The following is an 18720-nucleotide window of genomic DNA, read 5'->3' as shown; positions in this document are numbered from 1 at the left end:
AATCCGTGTTTATTTTCGAAACAGATCTACCGAGCATCCTACATCACTGCGTTCCTAATTATTTACTTTAATAACAAGCAATACAAATAACAACGAAACGGGTGTTAATTACGAGGATAATTAGGCGTTCGTGTTAAATTGCAAACTGTTGAACGGTACGTTACTGCAATTAAAATTTGCAAATCACCTAACAACGCAGGCTAATATTACTTACGCCGTAATAGGGCTCGATAATCATTTTTCCAACAAAAAATACACATTTTTTAATGTAAAAACTCGTCGGTGTAAAAGCGGCTTCTGCCAAAAATGTGTCAAACTTATCGCACATCACAAATCATACACAAATCCATATATGGATTTTAAACAGCAGAAGCTATGTAGGGCATTACGCCAACCTAAATCAACAGGTGGTGTTTATGATTCCAATTTCGTCCTCAAAATAACATAAAATTTGTTGATTATCCTCTTATTCTCTAATTAAGCCGCACTTTTATCAATTTGCATCTGGATATCTTATAACACGTATAAATCAGACTAAAAAAAACGCGTACGGACGTCATCTCTAAAGAGACCAAACGCATCGTGATGTGCTTATATATCTGATCACGTTTTTTGTTGGTAACGATTTTTGTTCCACTAAGTGCCGACAAATCTGATACGATTATCTGATAAACCGCACCACCGACATATCAAAAAGTTTGGTCAAGCTGTTGTACGAAACGATTTAATTGTACGTGATATTGAGTTAAGTTGAAGAACGATGAGGTTGTAACAGTTTTGCCTCGTATACTATAAATGAAAATACAATCTTCTGAATCACCTATACGTTACTATAGTTCGCAATAATAAGCAACTCGTGATGGCAATATACAAAATATATAGACAATAGTGTTATAAAAATCCATTATTCAACTCAATTTGCTATTAAACTTAGCTGGGTCGTTCCATATGAAAATAATGAAAAAATTGAGAATGATCTTTTATCCATTTGAAATAAGCACCAATGAATTTTGGGCTACTAAAACTTCGTCATAATTTGCCGCTTTTTGGGTTATATGCATTATAGTACTAACAACAAAAGTATAGTATTCCCAGATTTTCGGGAAAATCATCAAATCAACAAGACAACGAAATAATTTAATCACGTGTGCCGTATGTAATGACAGAAACGCGCCTGAAGACTGAAATGATTATTATGATGACATTTATTATGGTACTCGTAATTTAAGAGAAATAGCGATAACACTTGTCAAGCTGTAGACTAAACCAAACTAAAAGATGTTTTCTCCGAATTGCAACCCGGATCACAATGTCACAGTCCAGACTTTTTTATTGCTCTGACTTCCGCTTGTCGAATAAAACACTAAGTAGTAAGCGACAATCGACCAAAATGTTTTGAACATCATTATTATAAGTCTTATTAAATAAAGACGTTTGTATTTTCACATTTTCCGGAAAATGTGACTCGTTCTAAAAATATGAATGTAATGATAAATTACAACATCTTACGTCACTAATTTTTTGGAGGGACTAAATAAATATATTTTGATGAAAAATTGATCATGCTTATCATAACTTTAAAACATCTGTAGGATTATGTTATTTTATACAATTTAAAACCCATTTACTATGTACAATTTTGAAGTGACGTCATCGCATTAGTGGTGGGGATGATTAGACAAATTTTGGTTAGCGTTTTACCATCTACATGATATTCTTAATATAAGTACAAAATTTCACAACAATCGGTCGAGTACTTTCGGAGATTATCTATCTAATAAAAATACGGGACGGCAGACAGACGGACGGACAGACAGACAGGCGGAAACGGAAAAAGGTCGCGAAAACGTAGAAGTAGAGAGTCGGACGACGGACTCGATTACAAAAGTATATCTCTTAGAAGCAAAAATAACAACTGGCATGACTACATTTCTTGAAAATTTCAAATTTGTATTTTTTCCCTCAACATTTCAATTAGTTTATATATTTCAAGCAATTTTTCTCCAGAAAATAAAAACTTCAGGAGCCAACTAAAAATCACCAAAGTCAGGATGACTTGTTCAGATGAAGTACTTATATTCACTACTGAAAGCACACTTCTTAGGCAGTAAAATAAGATTACAATCATTTCAGCACGTGTTTTTCATATTGGTTACCTAAAATATCACCCTCAATTTTTTTCATCAAAATCAAAAACGATTTGCTATTTTCATATGGAATGACTCGTATCTCAAAAAAAAAAAACAATTATAAATATTCTCCATACCTATTCCTACTTTATAAGCAAGTAGTAACCCCACCTACCCACCCCCTCTTTATTCTACTGACTACTCGTAATAGTGTTCATTCTTATCTTAGCAAATACTAGCCCCGTCCACCCACCCTTTATTTTCTTAGAGGTTTTCTTTGCCGTAATCAGTCGTAACTCGGTAGGTACTAGAGCCGCCCACCCACCCTTTATTTTCTTAGAAGTTCTATCATTTGGCAAATCAGTTTGGTTTTGTTCACCTGCGTTGTTTTTATTCCAACGATTCTATTTCTGTTTAGAATAAGATCCGCTTCTCAGTCCGACCAGATAAAATAAATCAGTGAAACGAAGGCGGGGTGGGTGGGCGGGACTAATATTCTTCTGTCGAATGCGGGAATGGAAAATAGTAGAATCCAACATGTGAAGAATGTAAAAAAGTGCTAATCGTAAAAAAGTAAAAAAAATGTCTAAAAAACGTATTTCTTATGTCATAAGGAAAACAAAAGAGAACGGACGGGTGGGTGGGCGGGGCTAAGTTTAATTTTTCCTTACAATAAGCAAGCAATAGCCCCGCCCGGTTTCTGATTACGTTAATATATGTATGGATTTTACACAAATTATCATAGTGTTTACATAATTTTTTATTATTAAATTATTGTACATCGCTTTTCGAAAATAAATCAAAATCAAGTAAAAATAAAATTTTATTTAGAAAAAATGTAATCTTTGATTATATTATTTAGCTATATAAAATCCAATTTCAGTCTCAGGGATAATAGGAATGATTGACTTATTACATAGTAATCTTGGAACACGATATTCAAAAACATCTTTTAATTTCTTGTAAAGAAATAAGGATTTTGCAGTTAAGCTGAGTCCCCTTGATTCACGGCGAATAAAAAAAATCGTCACAATTGAAACTGGGTGGGTGGGCGGGGTTTATATTTTGCCTTTTTTTCTTGATATCCATAGTATTCTTTGAACAACACGATGCTCAAAAACATATTTTTAATTTCTTGTAAAGAAATGCGTATTTTGCAGTTAAGCTCCGCCCCCTTGGTTCACGGCGAATAAAAAAATCATCACAATTGAGACAGGGCAGGTGGGCGGGCCTACATTTTGCCTTTTTGTTTTAATATGTGCAGACTTCTTTTCACAACATGAAACTTAAAACAAGTATAAAACGAAACATTTTTTAAATGCATATTTCTTAGCAAAAACCATTTTAACCACGTTTTCGTTTCTTGTTATGAAAATATGGCTATGTATATTAAAAAAAGGAAGGCCAAATATAAGCCCCGCCCACCCGCCCTATCGCAATTCTGATGATTCTTTTTTATTGGTCGTAAACCGAGAGGCGGAGCTAAATTGTAAAATCCGTATTTTTCTACGAGAAATTACCATGTGAAATATGTTCGAAAGTAATCGTGTTATACAAAGAAAACGCTCCATTAAGCTATATATTCACAAATTTTGACCTTTTTCTGCAAAACACAACACTATTATACAAAATTAGAACACTAAATTGTGAACATTATTAATCTGGTGGGGACAACCAACACATGCAGGAATGCTCTAAAGGATAATTAATTAATTTACAAAAGTACCGGCCCGGTTATAACATAACGAGAAAAATGCGTCAAATTTAAATATTTCTGAGCTACCTACTTACAACAAATGTTGATTTGGACCAAGGAACGTCTACATTGAACGTAAATACGACCAGTCGATCATTTTTTACAGAATTAATTGTCACTTATCAAACTGTGCTCCGGGTTGATAAAAAAAATGGGGCAAATTTAATGTCGTCGCCATGGCGACGACTATAAGCAATCTAATTAGTGAAAAACTACAACAATAAAACTCACTGCTTTTATGTTTTCAACTTTAGCCTTATATACGATGGAACTTTCAGTCTGATTTTTTATATTTGTCTTTTATTAATAAGGTTCACGTATATAACTGAAATAATTATCCTGGCTTTAATTACCCTATAAATGAAATTGATGGTTTCTATTTTAATTAATTCGTGTTACAAAAAATATTGGCTATTAGTTATATGCGCCATAGTTGTGACGATAGTTTAGATTTTTTGCCAAATAGTGGTCATTAGCGACATTTATATTTTTTAACGCGTACCGTACGTATTCAAAGCCAATGACGTCATCAACTTTTCGAAGGAGATGAATCAACGGATTTTAGTTACATATGGCGCAAATTTCAACAAATCACTTAAGTAAGTAAGTAAATAGTCAAATCTAGAACATTTATTATTTTTATGAATCATGTAAATGAGATACACGGACTTTCTTTCGTCGTAGTCGGCCTTTTCTGAAGCGACTGTCTTTCTACGTTTGTATAATGAGAATCGAAATGCCGAACACGTAAATAACGTCGGAATCAAATCTATATAAAAAACCAAATTTCCATAAATTTCAAAAATCGAAAAAATGCTTTACACAGTCAGAGCGCGTTCGGTTCCGGTGGGTTTTAAAAAATCAGTTTGTCAAAGTAGGGTGGAGCGTGCGTTAGCACCTCGATACATCAAGTTGATGTCATCTTCGTGGGCAATTATTCAATAAGGTGAGCTGCGAGTCTTTTATGAAGTAGAGTTGCGTCACCGAGGCTCATATTAAATTTTGTTTGTGTAATATTTGCTATCAATCCTTACCACTTTATCCAACGACTACGAGCAAATGATAACCCCTTAAATTATCGTTTTTCACTGCAGATGACACATATCAAAGATAAATCGTGAACGCGAAGTTTTTTAATGGTTTGGTGCTGATTTTTGATTTCAATATGGTTCGGAAAAGTACTTTAGACTAATGGCAAGATGGCGGAGTCTGCAACACCACAAACACTTAAAGATCAAAGGAAGCTTGATTAAGTAATTACGAGTACATTTACGAACTAGTTATAGTTATTTAAATTATATTAATTTACGCGATGTTACAACAAATCAATAGACGGAGGAGATATTCTTCGAGCTTGGAGCAGAGTCATTTCCAGGGATTCACGTTTCCGGGCTGCAACCTTTCAAATTCACTTTTTCACTTCGATATAATTTAAGAAGACCTCTAATTAAACGAAACTAAGAAAAATTCATTACGCGAACAAATTAATTAATTAACATTTCTTTTTCGAAAGACGGACGGACACTACAGGAATGAAGAATTTTTTCAATAAAAACAATGCAACGAAGTATTGAACTGTGTACATGATAGAATAATAGAGCAATAATTCACTTTAATAAATAAGTCTTTTGCACTATGTAAACAAAATGATGTGATTTATCAGAGCCAATAAACATTTAAGGTCAATGATGAATTGATGTCAAAGTTTTTCGTTCTTCTCATTATAACTTAAAGACGACTATTTACAGTTTGTCAAAGCCTAATATAGATCCCGATATTTATATTTAGAATTGTTAAAATATAAAAAAACGAATTACGAGTTCCTTCTGTAAAAGGTTACAAAAAAAGAAAAAATTGAGCCAAACGTGTTGCAACTACTTGGACGCTTGCTAGAACTGAGTTCGACCTCATACCACACGAATTAGAGAAGCATTAAAAAACACCTTGAACGCGCCTCTGTAGTTCGTCTCCTCTACCCACGCGTTATGCAATATATCGACATTTGTTACAGAAGCTATTCATTGTAAAACGTTAAAATTTGTCTAATTAATCGTTATATTTCAACCGGCTATCAAACAGATTTCCTGCGACGCGATAAACAACACTTATCTACAACTCAATCATTGTCCAAATATCAATATTTTCAAGATAAACCTTTTTGTGTTAGTAGTAGTTCTAAGCGGTTGCCGTTGATACTTCAAAGATACAAAAGATAATCTGGACATTTTCTAAACTCAGTCCTATCGATTATTTATTTATCAACTCAAGACGTGTATTTCTGGTCACGATTGTTGTACAACAAACCACCGTTTAGGTTCGCCAGTACAAAAATACAACGACTTTACACTGACACATTTCCTGGCAAGTTCTGTGTTTTCAGCTTATATCGTCATATAAACCAATATACAGCGTTCTTGACTCAGCCCGCACTAAATCACACTAGGGTCACGGTTTCAAATGTTTTTAAGAACAATTTTTAACGTAATTAATCCGTCTTATCGGTTGTTGGACCCTCGAATTTACCAAACATCAAACAACAAAACGTTTATCAAATAAGAAATAGCACTCGGCTGTGCAAAACAAAAGCCCGCCATAATTACAAAAGTCAGACGAATGTCATTAAAAGCGAGGTTAACTTCATACGGACTAGATACCGTTGCTGATTTCGCCGCAAATCTATACTATTGGGCACAATTATTTTTAGTGGCAACCCTTGCACGGTGCCCTTGCTTTACACCTTGTCCCCTTGACGACATGCCACGCTCGGTCTGATGACCTACTTTGCTGAAATTTATACATTTCGGTGTGAACGTTCCATTTGCCAGGAGGAAGGGTTTTAGGGAGTTGCTTTGTCGTCATTTTGAGGTGTTTTTTTCATTTCTTTGATGTTTCGAAAATTTGCACGCGAGTCAAAATGTCCGACGCTTTCACGATTCATTTCGCTAAAAGTCGCTTTAGGCTGTAACCGTTAAAAATCGAGTTTGTTAGTTTTGTCCGGCCCACTTGTTGGCATTGCTACAAGCTGGTGTTGGCTACTTGCCATTTTTGAAAGGCAGATATACTCAAATTTTTGTAACGTTAGAGCGGTTGGGCTAATTTTTATATAGAGCAGATAATGAGAAAAATTTCGTTCGATAGGTGTAATTTTAATGTACGCGCAAACAAATATGTACATGTGTCGGTTGTGACTTTATTAGAGAACAGTGTCTTACACTAATGCTGAGCAACGACTACTCGCCTCGGTATATGGAAACAAGTCGTTTTCTCTATCGGTGGCGACAACAGTAAGCAGGCATAAAATATTTATACGTAAGAATGAAGATAAAATGGAAAAGCGGTGCTATAGGATTTATATCGGTTGTTGTGGCGACGGTATGACGTCATCAAACACTGGTTTAAATGTTTTTGTTACTAATTTTGAAGCAAATAAAAATACAAACTTTAAACAAATTGTGATGGTAAAAAATATTAAAACTTAATAATAAACGAACTCTTGAAAGCCATTTTCGTGGTATATATAATTCCATCATTTTTGCATCAATGAACACGGTTTTGAGTGGAAATTTTGAAAGTATAAAAATTTGCTATTTTCAACGTTTCAAAATACGCATAAATTACATGCGTTAACATTTAAGCACCTTGTCGAAACTAGATCTTTCGAAAAATTAAAAAAAAAATGATTTTGCGAATTTTATTGCTTTTTATGCCAACCATTATAAGCTTAAATAAAAATAAGTATCTAATGTTCTCTCTGTATTCTCAAATTTTGGGGAAAATTGAGTGAATTGTCTTGAATAGTGATTTATGTATGTAATAACCAGTGCGCGGAATTATATCTCTGATTACGTTTGCTAAAAAAATTACTTCTATATTACTACAAATAAACAAAACGCCACAGATTCGTGATCTTGACATGTTATATTATGTTGATATAATCCAAAAGGATAATATTTCGTTCATTTTTTCTTAATATAGGAAATCTTCTTTCTCCAACAAAAAACCTGAAAACATGTTTAGCTGTTCTTAAAACAAAACTTTATATATTTAAAAACCATTAAAGATTAAGCCCCACCCACCCACCCATGTCTCAATTGTGATGAATTTCATATGACAATTTCTTGTAGAGGAATGAAGATTTTGCAGCTAAATTCCGTCCTTCAGCTCACGATGAATAAAACAATCATCACAATTGAGAAGGGGTGGGTGGGGGGGGGGGGACTTGTATTTCGTCCATTTTTTCTTAATATAGGAAATCTTCTTTGTCCAACAAGAAACTGAAAACATATTTAACTATCCTGTTGTTAAAAAAAAACTCTGTATATTAAAAAAAAAACAAACAAAAATTAAGCCCCACCCACCCGGAGCGTGGGTGGAGCATATATTTTGTCCATTGTTTCTTAATATACGAAGTCTCCTTTTCCCAGCACTGGATCGAGAGTATGAGATATTCCGCGTCTTGGTAATAACAGCGGTGCTACTGAAAACTGAACCGAAAATCATTTATTATGATATTCGTACATTAAGGCAAATAGCGATAACGTTCGTCAAGCTGTAGACTAAACTAAACTAGAAGATGTTTCCTACGCATTGCAATAATCGGATCACAATACAGACGGTTCAGATTTTTTTATTGCTCTGACTTCCGTTCATTGAATAACACACCACATTTTAATTTTGATTTTCGATGTTGTAATTCACATTAGGGGTTATGAAATATCGACAAAATATGAAAGTACCAAATTGCCCGACGGACTCAATTACTTAGCTTATCCTCGATAAGAAAAACAACTTGAAACTGTTTATGTTAGAAATTAGTTTGATTTGACGGAGTTCGTCCCCTCAAAACAGGGGATTAAAGCTGTTAAGTAGTAAGCGACAATCGACCAAAATGTTCTAAATATCATTATTATACTTATTATTAAATAAAGACGTTGTATTTTCACATTTTCTCACATTTTGGACGGAATTTATCCGGCCATCAATTTTTTGGGGGGAATAAACAGATTTATTTTGATTAACAATTTACCATGATAACTTTAAAACATCTCCAAAAACTGCAAAATGTTGTTTTATAATTTTGATTTTTTTCCAAATTTGGGGATGATTAGACAAATTTTGGTTGGCGTTTTACCATTCACATGATATTCCTAATATAAATACCGAATTTGACAACAATCGGCCCAGTACTTTCTACTTAATAAAAATCCGGGACAGCAGACAGACGGACAGACAGACGGACAGACAGACAGACAGACAGACAGACAGACGGGAACGTACTTCGTACTCTAGGGGTCATGAAAGGTCGAGAAAACGATCAAAGGTAGCCATGGATTTTTGAAGACTTGTCTTTGATCATTACATTTAAAAATGAACATGTTTTGTAATTATTGGGACGTATATGCCAGGTGTCCCAGTTTATTTGTACTACCAATATTAAGTCAGTTGAAACGAGTTCACTAAGTTTATGTTTCCGCGTGTTATTGTTTGCAATTTTAAAATAAATTTAATAACCACCCCCTTCTGAAGTGTAAATGTTACGCTACTGACTGACAGTCCGTTGTCAGATTTTGATGACTCACCATGTTGAATATAAAATAATCCATTTCTAACAAACCTTGTCCTTCAACACTAGGTAATAGCAATCTGACGCTCTAGTGTTTATTTATGTTTATATATCGAAATAATGTCACGTAGAAATTAGTTTGATTTGAGTGAGTTTGTCTTTCAATCGAACAAAATGTTCTGTATATATTTCTGCTGGTTTTTCCGCAAATGACATACGTAATCTTATTTACCAAGATGTATAAAATGTATGTTTACGAAATTAAAGGAACGTCAATTGTCCACCGATCTTACACTTTCATGAAACAGTGAAAAAAGAAAAAAACCCGCTATTTGAAGCATTTAGAAAACGCACTCTGTTCCATTTATAAAAAGAATGATGTTATTTTGGTAGCAACCGGAACGATGTAATACTAGGATGTACCTATTTAAGACTATTTGTGTCAACGTTAGGTATATTTACTAGGTTTCAAAATGTTAACTTTTCAAGTAATTGCAATTTTAAAGCAATTTACCAAACGAAAACGAAAAAATGAAGAACTAATTTTTTCAACGCACTTCAAAATATGCCGAATTTGATAAAAGTTGATGTCATTTTCGGAACAACCAGAAGTGATACAACGTCAATGCATTTACGTTACATCGGCCATCTTGGAAACTTAACTAATGACATTTTCTTGTCAATTTAGACCTCCAGAAGTTACATTCGGCCGCATTTTTTCCATAACTCCTACCATGTTTCCAGAATTGCCCATTAAAATAGGAGTTTTTTTGAATTAAAAAAAAACATGCATTTCAAACCGAATATTTCTAAGATCTTGCCTCGGGACCATATTTTCGAAATTAGCACGCCAAAATCTATATTCCAGATTTTTTGACGAATTTTGGAAAACTGTTTCAAAATTTTTCAACTACACTTCTTCTAATGTCAATTTCTTGTACAGTTCGACCCCCACAATAAGTACATCAACCGATTCAAATTTGAAATTTTCATTTACAATTTTTACGCCACAAAAACAAAAAATAAACGATCATATAATAAAAATTAAGCAATTTTGGAAGTGTGTCATTCGTCACAATAAAAAATATACTACTGTAATAAGTTTTTTTTGACAATCAAAAGTACAAAAGTGAGTGACATTTCGTACCTCAAAGTATTTTACAGAAACGTGGAAGACACTATGGTTTGCAGACCCACTATTGTCCATAAATAGTAAAATCTATCAAAATTATTGACATTCCGCGGCGGTGTGCTCTGAGCGTCCGTCAGAGGACAGCACTCGACCGTACCACGTAATAGAAAAACTAGTACACGTTTTTGAGTTTTCAAAATAAATAAATAAAAAAAAAGATGGCGTACCTTGCCGGACCTGAAAATTCGTCGAATTACCTATTTTGCATTTTTTATTTCGTCTAATGGGAGTAATATTTTATGAACTGCCTGTTTCGTTTAGCGTTTGCAACTCTCGATACAATGACGTATACCATGTGCCGATAATAATTTAAGCTGTGACAATGAATACAACGTAAAACCAGTTAAAAACTGATGGATTTAACTGATCTTCATTATCAGCCAATCGACTCGTGAATTATTTAAATTCATTCACTTTTTGCAGTCTATCTATTAACTGTATAAATAAAAACTGGATTGAGTTTCAGTTGGTGACCGAATTTGTGATTTTTTATTCGAATGCGAGACTAATTTGTGAATTCGAATTAATTTTAAATGATGAATAATGACGTTTGTTACAGGTGGATATTCGATTCTTAGAACGTTACCCGTATCTTGAAAAATTAATAAGACTACTATTGTTCGTATCTAGATAAGATCGATAAAACTAGTGAAATTATAAAGGAATCAGGAATCAAGCGTACTTTCATGCAGTATTAAATACGAGATAAAGATATACTTACAATCCGGTATCATCATCAACTTGTATGATATGTGCCGTTTATCTGAAAAATAAGAACAACTATTGTTAACGCCAGATTCTCGGTCTGGATGAAGTCCAGCGTAGTCAATAAAACAAACCGTAAGGTTGTATGCTTTTAAAAAAATTATGTTCAATAAATAGAAACAACCATCCTGGGGAGAGTGAACTAAGTCTAATCAATACTATTCTTACCAACTTAAATAATCTGTACGGTTTGCAGTTGACTACACTACGTTCGATATTTAACGTAAGCTGTTAAATCGATGAGACAAATATGACAGGAGTATGATAAGCAAAACATAGCCTCCCACGATCTCAAATTTCTTTGGTGGCTGTTATAAGGGTGTATAAAGACGCAACCGCCGTGTAAAAATTAGGTCTCCTGCTAGGTTAATTTTGTTTTAGATGAGGTTTAGTACATCTACATTTACTTATAAACCTGTTGAAAGGTTCGTTTTATGGTTTTGTCCGTTCACCTGAAATGCGTTAAACGTAGAACACCCACGTAAAATATTAACGCAGTAATGTGCTTCGCTTTGAAGTATATAAGCCTTATTCCCTGCTGTTAAAATTTAAGAACTTATTTAGCTGAACATTAATGAATTTTCTCATGTATAAAAAGTGGAAATTTATTTGACGGGGACTAAATACGTATATAGCCGGAGTGACAGTTTTAGTAACGTTATAAATATTGCTTCTGCCTACTTCCATATCTTTAAATTAAATTAAAGACTGCGGCAGAATCGAATTCAAAAATCAAATAGATGAGACAGAATTGCGTCAATTTGTTTACGGTTGTGTAAATAAAAGCTCGCTGTATTAAATGTAATCCACGAAATACTTTTTGCATAATTACAATTTAGCACCAATGGTCTTAATAGAAAAGTAAATATTTATACTAAAATTGTTTATAGCAATCAAGGTAAGGTTCGTTTTAAACATGCAACACATGTTACTTGAAACGGGGTAAAATAATAGAAATTTAAAACATTTTCTAAAAATAAAACAAGTCTTTAAAAAATTGTTGCTTGCAAGTAGTTAATTGTTGCTGCCGTTGCTATTTGTAGCTGCCCGCAAGAAAAATTCCGCTTTGATGGTGATAACAAGCTAAATAAAATGTACACTTCAGTCACGGAAGGTGTAGAGCACTTGTTTCGTTGCACTTGAAAAACTTGTTGTGTAGAAGGTTAAAAACAATTGATTAATTTAACCATTTTCAACCTGACAGTTAATTACCACGAGAATTGTTCATCAAAATATAAAACGATATCGTACTTCTGAAATTGGCCAAATTGAGTGCCAACGAAAAACGTGAATACTCGACCCGCTATATTACTTTTTTCTCATAAAAAAATTATTTTTAGAACATTTCCGTCGTTACTTTTATCGATTTCTTCCAAATTTAAAACTTTCAAATGCGTACGTGAAATTTTAATCTGCGTTCTTTTTTAAAATATAACTCTCGGATGTCATTTATGCAAATACGAATGCGATAAGCTGCGTGTAACACAGAAAATCGTAATCGGTTACTGATAATGAGTTTACACAGAGATTTAAACTCGGCTTACACTTTAGCAACTGAAACTCCCTGAAATTTTGTTTATCTTTCCGCGAAACAGCTGTACTTTATAAATGAAAAGCTTGCCTTCAAGAAGTGTACTTTTAATATAACTTGTCGTTTCTCGGGAATCTTCGAACCGTCTTATCCGCAGTGTAAATCAAAACAACAATATTCCAAAATTAGAGATCGCAAATATTTCTTCAAGTCAAATATTTTTTTAATTAAATATTCGAATTTTGACTTTGCTTTGAATTTCCTTTGTACTGAAGGAAACACTACAAGTAATATGAAATTATCTCGGAGATGTCATAGCGTTTCTGATTCGCTGTCGTGTCTGTTAAGAATTACCTCTGACAGTTGATCGCAGAACGCAATCGTAGCCGACGATACATCTTATATAAACTATAAACATAAAACTAAAGCTTAACCCAGTACAGTCCAGAAACTTAAATCGTGCCAAAAGCAATATGGAAAAGCTATAAATAACACCAGCTAATGAAGGAAAAATGAGAAGGGGAATTATATGGAATGATCATAAACCAGTCTGCATAGGTCAATTTTAATTTCAAACTGCTGCTTTCCAAATTTTAAATTACTAATAAAAATTAATAAACACTACAGGGGATCATTTTTCAATTTTAAATTTCACCCCGTTTTTTTGTCGTTTGGAAACTTCTTAGGCTCCACTCATTAAATTCGTAACGCGAAACTTAGTTTACGCGATTGATTGGTCAATAAATCATTTTAAATTCCAAAAATAATTAACTTAAATCGACCACCAACTAGAATAAAATACACTAACCAAAATTTATCAACAATTTGGTGACGCCACCTAAAAATTTTGCATAGTAAATGCTATCTAAATTTTATAAAATAACATATTCCTAAACTTGTGGTTTATGAATCCGACTTGATTTTAAACTGTTTTTTTTAATTCGATTTTATAATAAATACGATGAATATGAAATTTAGTTTCCCGTCTAAAATGTGGCTTCTTTTTCGGGGTCCTAAAGTAAAAGAATCCCTTCATTTTGACTCAAAAACCTGTATATTTTGAAACAAGAATACAGTTTTATCTAATTTTGATGCTGTTCAAGCATAAGAAAACAGAATTTATTTAATCGTTTTTTAAATTGACGTCATAACTTTTCCGAAAAGGAATAAATAAATTTCAGTTCCAAAACTTCTACACCGGGTGTCTGGAAAATGGCGGATTAACTACGCTACGCTCTTCACAATCAACGGGTGAATCTGAGAAACATAGTAAAAAAATCCTCACATTTTGGTGGAGTTATAATATATATAGTTAGTGTTTCATTTTTTATGAATCTGAAAAAGTCTTGAGTGCCGCAGTGTTTTTGTTTTTTTTAGTTCGGGAGACTCTTGGAAAAAATTTTGGGGGACTTTGGTGTTTTCTTTTTGGAAAATTCTGACCTGACCTGTTTTTGAGTTAATTTTGGGCCTCGTTTTTTTTTGAAAAATTAAAACAATCTTGAGGTTCTAGGTATTCCTGCTTGGAAAGAATTTGAAAGTGCTTTGGAGCCTATAGTGTCTTTTCTTTTAATAATTTAATTAAATTTCTCAGAGGATAAGTCATTTGCTAAAATCAGTCTTATCTTAGCAGGTACTAGCCCCGCCCACCCACCCTCTCTTTTCTTAGAGGGTATGTCATCTGCCAAAATCGATCTTATTCTAGCAAGTACTAACCCCACCCACCCACCCTCTCTTTTTTAGAGAATATGTCATCTGCCGAAATCAGTCTTATCTTAGCAGGTACTAGCCCCAGCCGCCCACCCTCTTTTTACTTAGAGTCAATGTCATTTGTCAAAATCGGTCTTATTTTAGCAAGTACTAGCCCCACCCGCCCACCCTCTCTTTTTTTAGAGGATATGTCATCTGCCAAAATCGATCTTATTTTAGCAGGTACTAATAACGCCCACCCGCCCTCTGTTTTTTTTAGAAGATATGTCTTCTGCCAAAATCGATCTTGTCGTAGCAGGTACTAGTCCTCTTAAGAAAATAAAGGGCGGACAGTACTTGCTAAGATAAAACTGATTTTGGCATATCACATATCTTCCAAGAAAAGAGAGGGTGGGTGGGCGGGGTCAATACTTACCATGATAAGACTGATTTTGCCAAACGATATATCCTCTACCCTTCATTTTCTTAGTAGGTCATTTGCCAAAATCAGTCTTTCTTAGCAGATACTAGCCCCGCCCACCCACCCTCTCGTTTTTTAGAAGATACGGCATTGCCAAAATCAGTTTTATCTTAGCAAGTACTGATGACACTTAACTTTTAGAAATAATGATCAAAATTTGCAAATATTACGAAAAGGTCGAACATATTCTATGTAGTCTTTAGTTGGTTATCCTTTAATGGATTTCTCATTTGTTGGTTTTGTTTTTGTTTATAATTTAAAGCCTTTTTTTGGTTCAATTAATGACTACTGGTTGTTATGGTTATTATCCTAAAAAATTGGTCGAATGTTATTTCAACAGAACTTTCCTCGCCCCTCAAGTGCAGCCAAATGAATCCCACTTCTCTGAAAAATTATCATTTTTTTGCTATTTTTGTTTTCTGATAAACTTTATAAAGTAAAAACCAATGGCGTAAATAACGCTCCCGCAGCTTATTTGACTTAAATTTTTCATTTTTTTGTTTCTTCATTTTTTCGATTTCTAGTTTATCAAGTTTAAATTTTCATTTTTCAACTTTTCAATTCCATTTTTAGATTTTGCAATTTTTGAATTTGATGCAATTTTTCAATTTGTTTCTCAAGTTTTCAATTTTTAATTTTTCGTTTCAGTTTTTTAGTATCTTTATTTTTACAATTTTCCAATGTTCCGATTTTATAATTTTTTGTTTTTTCAATTTTTGGTTTGCAATTTTTCAAGTTTTCTTTTTTTCTTTCTTCAATTTTTCTATATGAACTCATTAAATTTTTAGATTTTGCAGTTTTTCAAATTAAACTTTCACAAGTTTTCAAGTTTAAATTTTCATTTTTCAACTTTTCAATTCCATTTTTAGATTTTGCAATTTTTCAATTTGAGTTTCTCAAGTTTTCAATTTTTAATTTTTCGTTTCAGTTTTTTAGTATCTTTATTTTTACAATTTTCCAATGTTCCGATTTTATAATTCTTCGTTTTTTCAATTTTTGGTTTGCAATTTTTCAAGTTTTCTTTTTTTCTTTCTTCAATGTTTCTATATGAACTCATTAAATTTTTAGATTTTGCAGTTTTTCAAATTAAACTTTCACAAGTTTTCAAGTTTAAATTTTCATTTTTCAACTTTTCAATTCCATTTTTAGACTTTTAGACTTTGTTTTTTTATTATATCTTATAAATTGTTGGAAGAAAACTACGTACACAGAGAAAAAAAACATTAAGCCCCACCCACCCGCCCCGATCTCAATTGTTCATTCCTAATCAGACCGAAGGGCGGAGTTTAATTGTAACATCAATGTTGCTCTAAAATCTAAAAATTTCTACCCTTTTAAAAACATATTTCACATGATAATTTCTTGTAGAGAAATGAGGATTTTGCAGCTAAACTCCGCCCTTCATCTCACGATGAATAAAGCATTCGTCACAATTGAGAAGGGGTGGGTGGGCGGGGCTTATATTTTGTCCATTTTTTCTTAATGTACGAAAGCTTCTTTTCCTAACACGAAACTGACATGTTTAACCATCCTGTTCTTGAAAGAAAACTCTACGTATAAAAAAAAGAGAAGCACTCACCCGCCCCGATCTCAATTGTGATGAGTTTTTCATTCATAATCAGACCAAAGGGCGGAGTTTAATTGTAACATCAATATTTCTCTAAAAAATTCTACCCTTTTAAAAACATAGGAGTATTTCATATGATAATTTCTTGTAGAGAAATGAGGATTTTGCAGCTAAATTCCGCCCTTCAGCTCACGATGAATAAAGCATTCGTCACAATTGAGAAGGGGTGGGTGGGCGGGGCTTATATTTTGTCCCCTACATCATAAAGAATTGTTTTCTTATTTTTTGGGACTCGCGAAACCCCGTACATAACTTACTGAAGAGTTAAGCCGCCATTTTCCAGACACCTATATTAACGTCTAAGTTAAAAACTAATAATGATTCTAAAAAATCCTTTAGTAATCTGGGACAAGTTGTTATATTTGAAGGTCTATAGTTATTTTTTACGTAATGTGACAATTCACACTTCAAATGAGATTTATTGAATTATATTTTGCGATGACGTCATCACGAATATACAAATTTTACAGTTTTTATCACATTCGCGATAATTTTATGCACATCTAAAATTCAAAATAATTAATAAATTTCTTATAGACAGACAGAGAAACGGAAACGGGAAACCCTCATATTGGCATTCGTCACACTAGGAAACATAAAAAAAATTGGAAATGAAGGTTTATCTGTCCATTATAATAGCTCCTTTGGGTATCGTTATGAAAATAAGGTTAATAAAACGGTAATTCCGACTTGTAAGATAAAAAATGTCACTACATAAAATTAGAAATTGACCTAAAGTTATAATATTGCGTAGGTTGTGTTTAATAGTCCAGTACCTTCTCTTATTTCCTGGTCAGTAATCCATAACAAATCGACGAGGTTTACATAAAATGCTTTCATTCACTGAGCAGAAAATCGTCACACAAGTGAAAATCTCAGATCTTCAGTGGGAAAAAACCACCACTATGCATTACAGTGAAAATTGCTTGCGAATTAAAAGTCCTTCACCTTCTAGAAAAAAGCCATCGCAGAAAAATGAAATAATTAAAAGCTTATTGGAAAACACCCCAGTGAGTAGTCCTCCTCCCAAAATAAAATCAAATCGAATAGGAAGAGAGAAAACCAAATGTTCAATAAATTTGTTCTCGGGAATAATCTTGTTTATTTATTAATAAAGTGGAAGTGAAAAGGAAGAAAGACATGGTAACGCCATGATCGTCATGCCAACGACAATCTCGGCCATGACCAGAGCCATCGTCGGTACGCAACTGCAATCAATAGGTAGCGGAGTGACGCACATAGAGGGCGGCGTCCTCCACCCCCTCGCGAAGGACACGTGGGGGCGCACGTGTTCTCCGCCCCCGGAAACCCATTCACACACTCAGAGATGCGAACCGATAACTTTCAATTAACCATTAACCAAAGACATTTTAAATTTGAACCGACCGACCATTTTCAACCCGAGCCGCCTTCTCTGACGTCTGTAGCAAAAAAGGTGAAACGGATAAAGGTAACACCTTCCAGAAACAACACGAAAAAAGTGTTCATTATAGCTGTTTCGTGGAGGAGGAGGGCGGAGATTTCCCTTGTATTTACAGACCACTCACAATTACGGACTGGAAAAATTTATACTCGGAGAAGCATCCGAAAATAACGGAACCAATTCGGACTACTATATTTTAACTAACCCGAAATCTTGTTACTTAGCTATGTAATAACTTTAATACGATAGGATGACAGTGTTTTATCGAGTGTGTTTGACGAATACTAACAAATTAACAGTCAAACTTCCGAAGTGTTCTAATTATGTCGAGTGAGGTATAGGGTATAGCATAACTCGCAAGTATGCCTACTTGGAATGTTAGTGAAGCACTTCATAAACCAAGTTTACGGCAAATTCTTGTGGTGTAATTTCCCATAACTGTCTAAATTCTCTAACCACCCTTCATACTGAGTAGTAGGCGGAGTCATGTTGAATATTTTTGAAATTTTGCAGTGATTCGAGTATCACTCATGGCTCTATTGCACACGAGAGCGTGCCGCCTCAAGT

At 33.7% G+C, this 18720-nt stretch overlaps 1 protein-coding gene across 7 annotated transcripts in view; it reads right to left on the bottom strand.

Moving 5' to 3' along the window:
- The window catches only part of LOC135141320 (myocyte-specific enhancer factor 2), a 55821-nt gene that overhangs the window by 22528 nt on the left and 14573 nt on the right, over window positions 1–18720 (bottom strand). For 5 of the 7 annotated variants that reach the window (XM_064072305.1, XM_064072306.1, XM_064072304.1 and 2 more), the window contains one exon: window positions 11362–11403. The exons of the other annotated variants lie outside the window; for them this stretch is intronic. The gene's annotated coding sequence lies outside the window, so the exon portion shown is untranslated. The remainder of the gene's footprint in view (window positions 1–11361; window positions 11404–18720) is intronic. 7 annotated transcript variants of the gene reach the window in all.

This window comes from Zophobas morio, unplaced genomic scaffold, assembly GCF_036711695.1.
Source record: "Zophobas morio isolate AGI-343-1 ecotype UQ-CSIRO unplaced genomic scaffold, CSIRO_AGI_Zmor_V1 ptg000044l, whole genome shotgun sequence".
NCBI classification, from domain to species: Eukaryota; Metazoa; Arthropoda; class Insecta; order Coleoptera; family Tenebrionidae; genus Zophobas; species Zophobas morio.
This window is presented reverse-complemented; position numbering and strand designations above follow the sequence as displayed.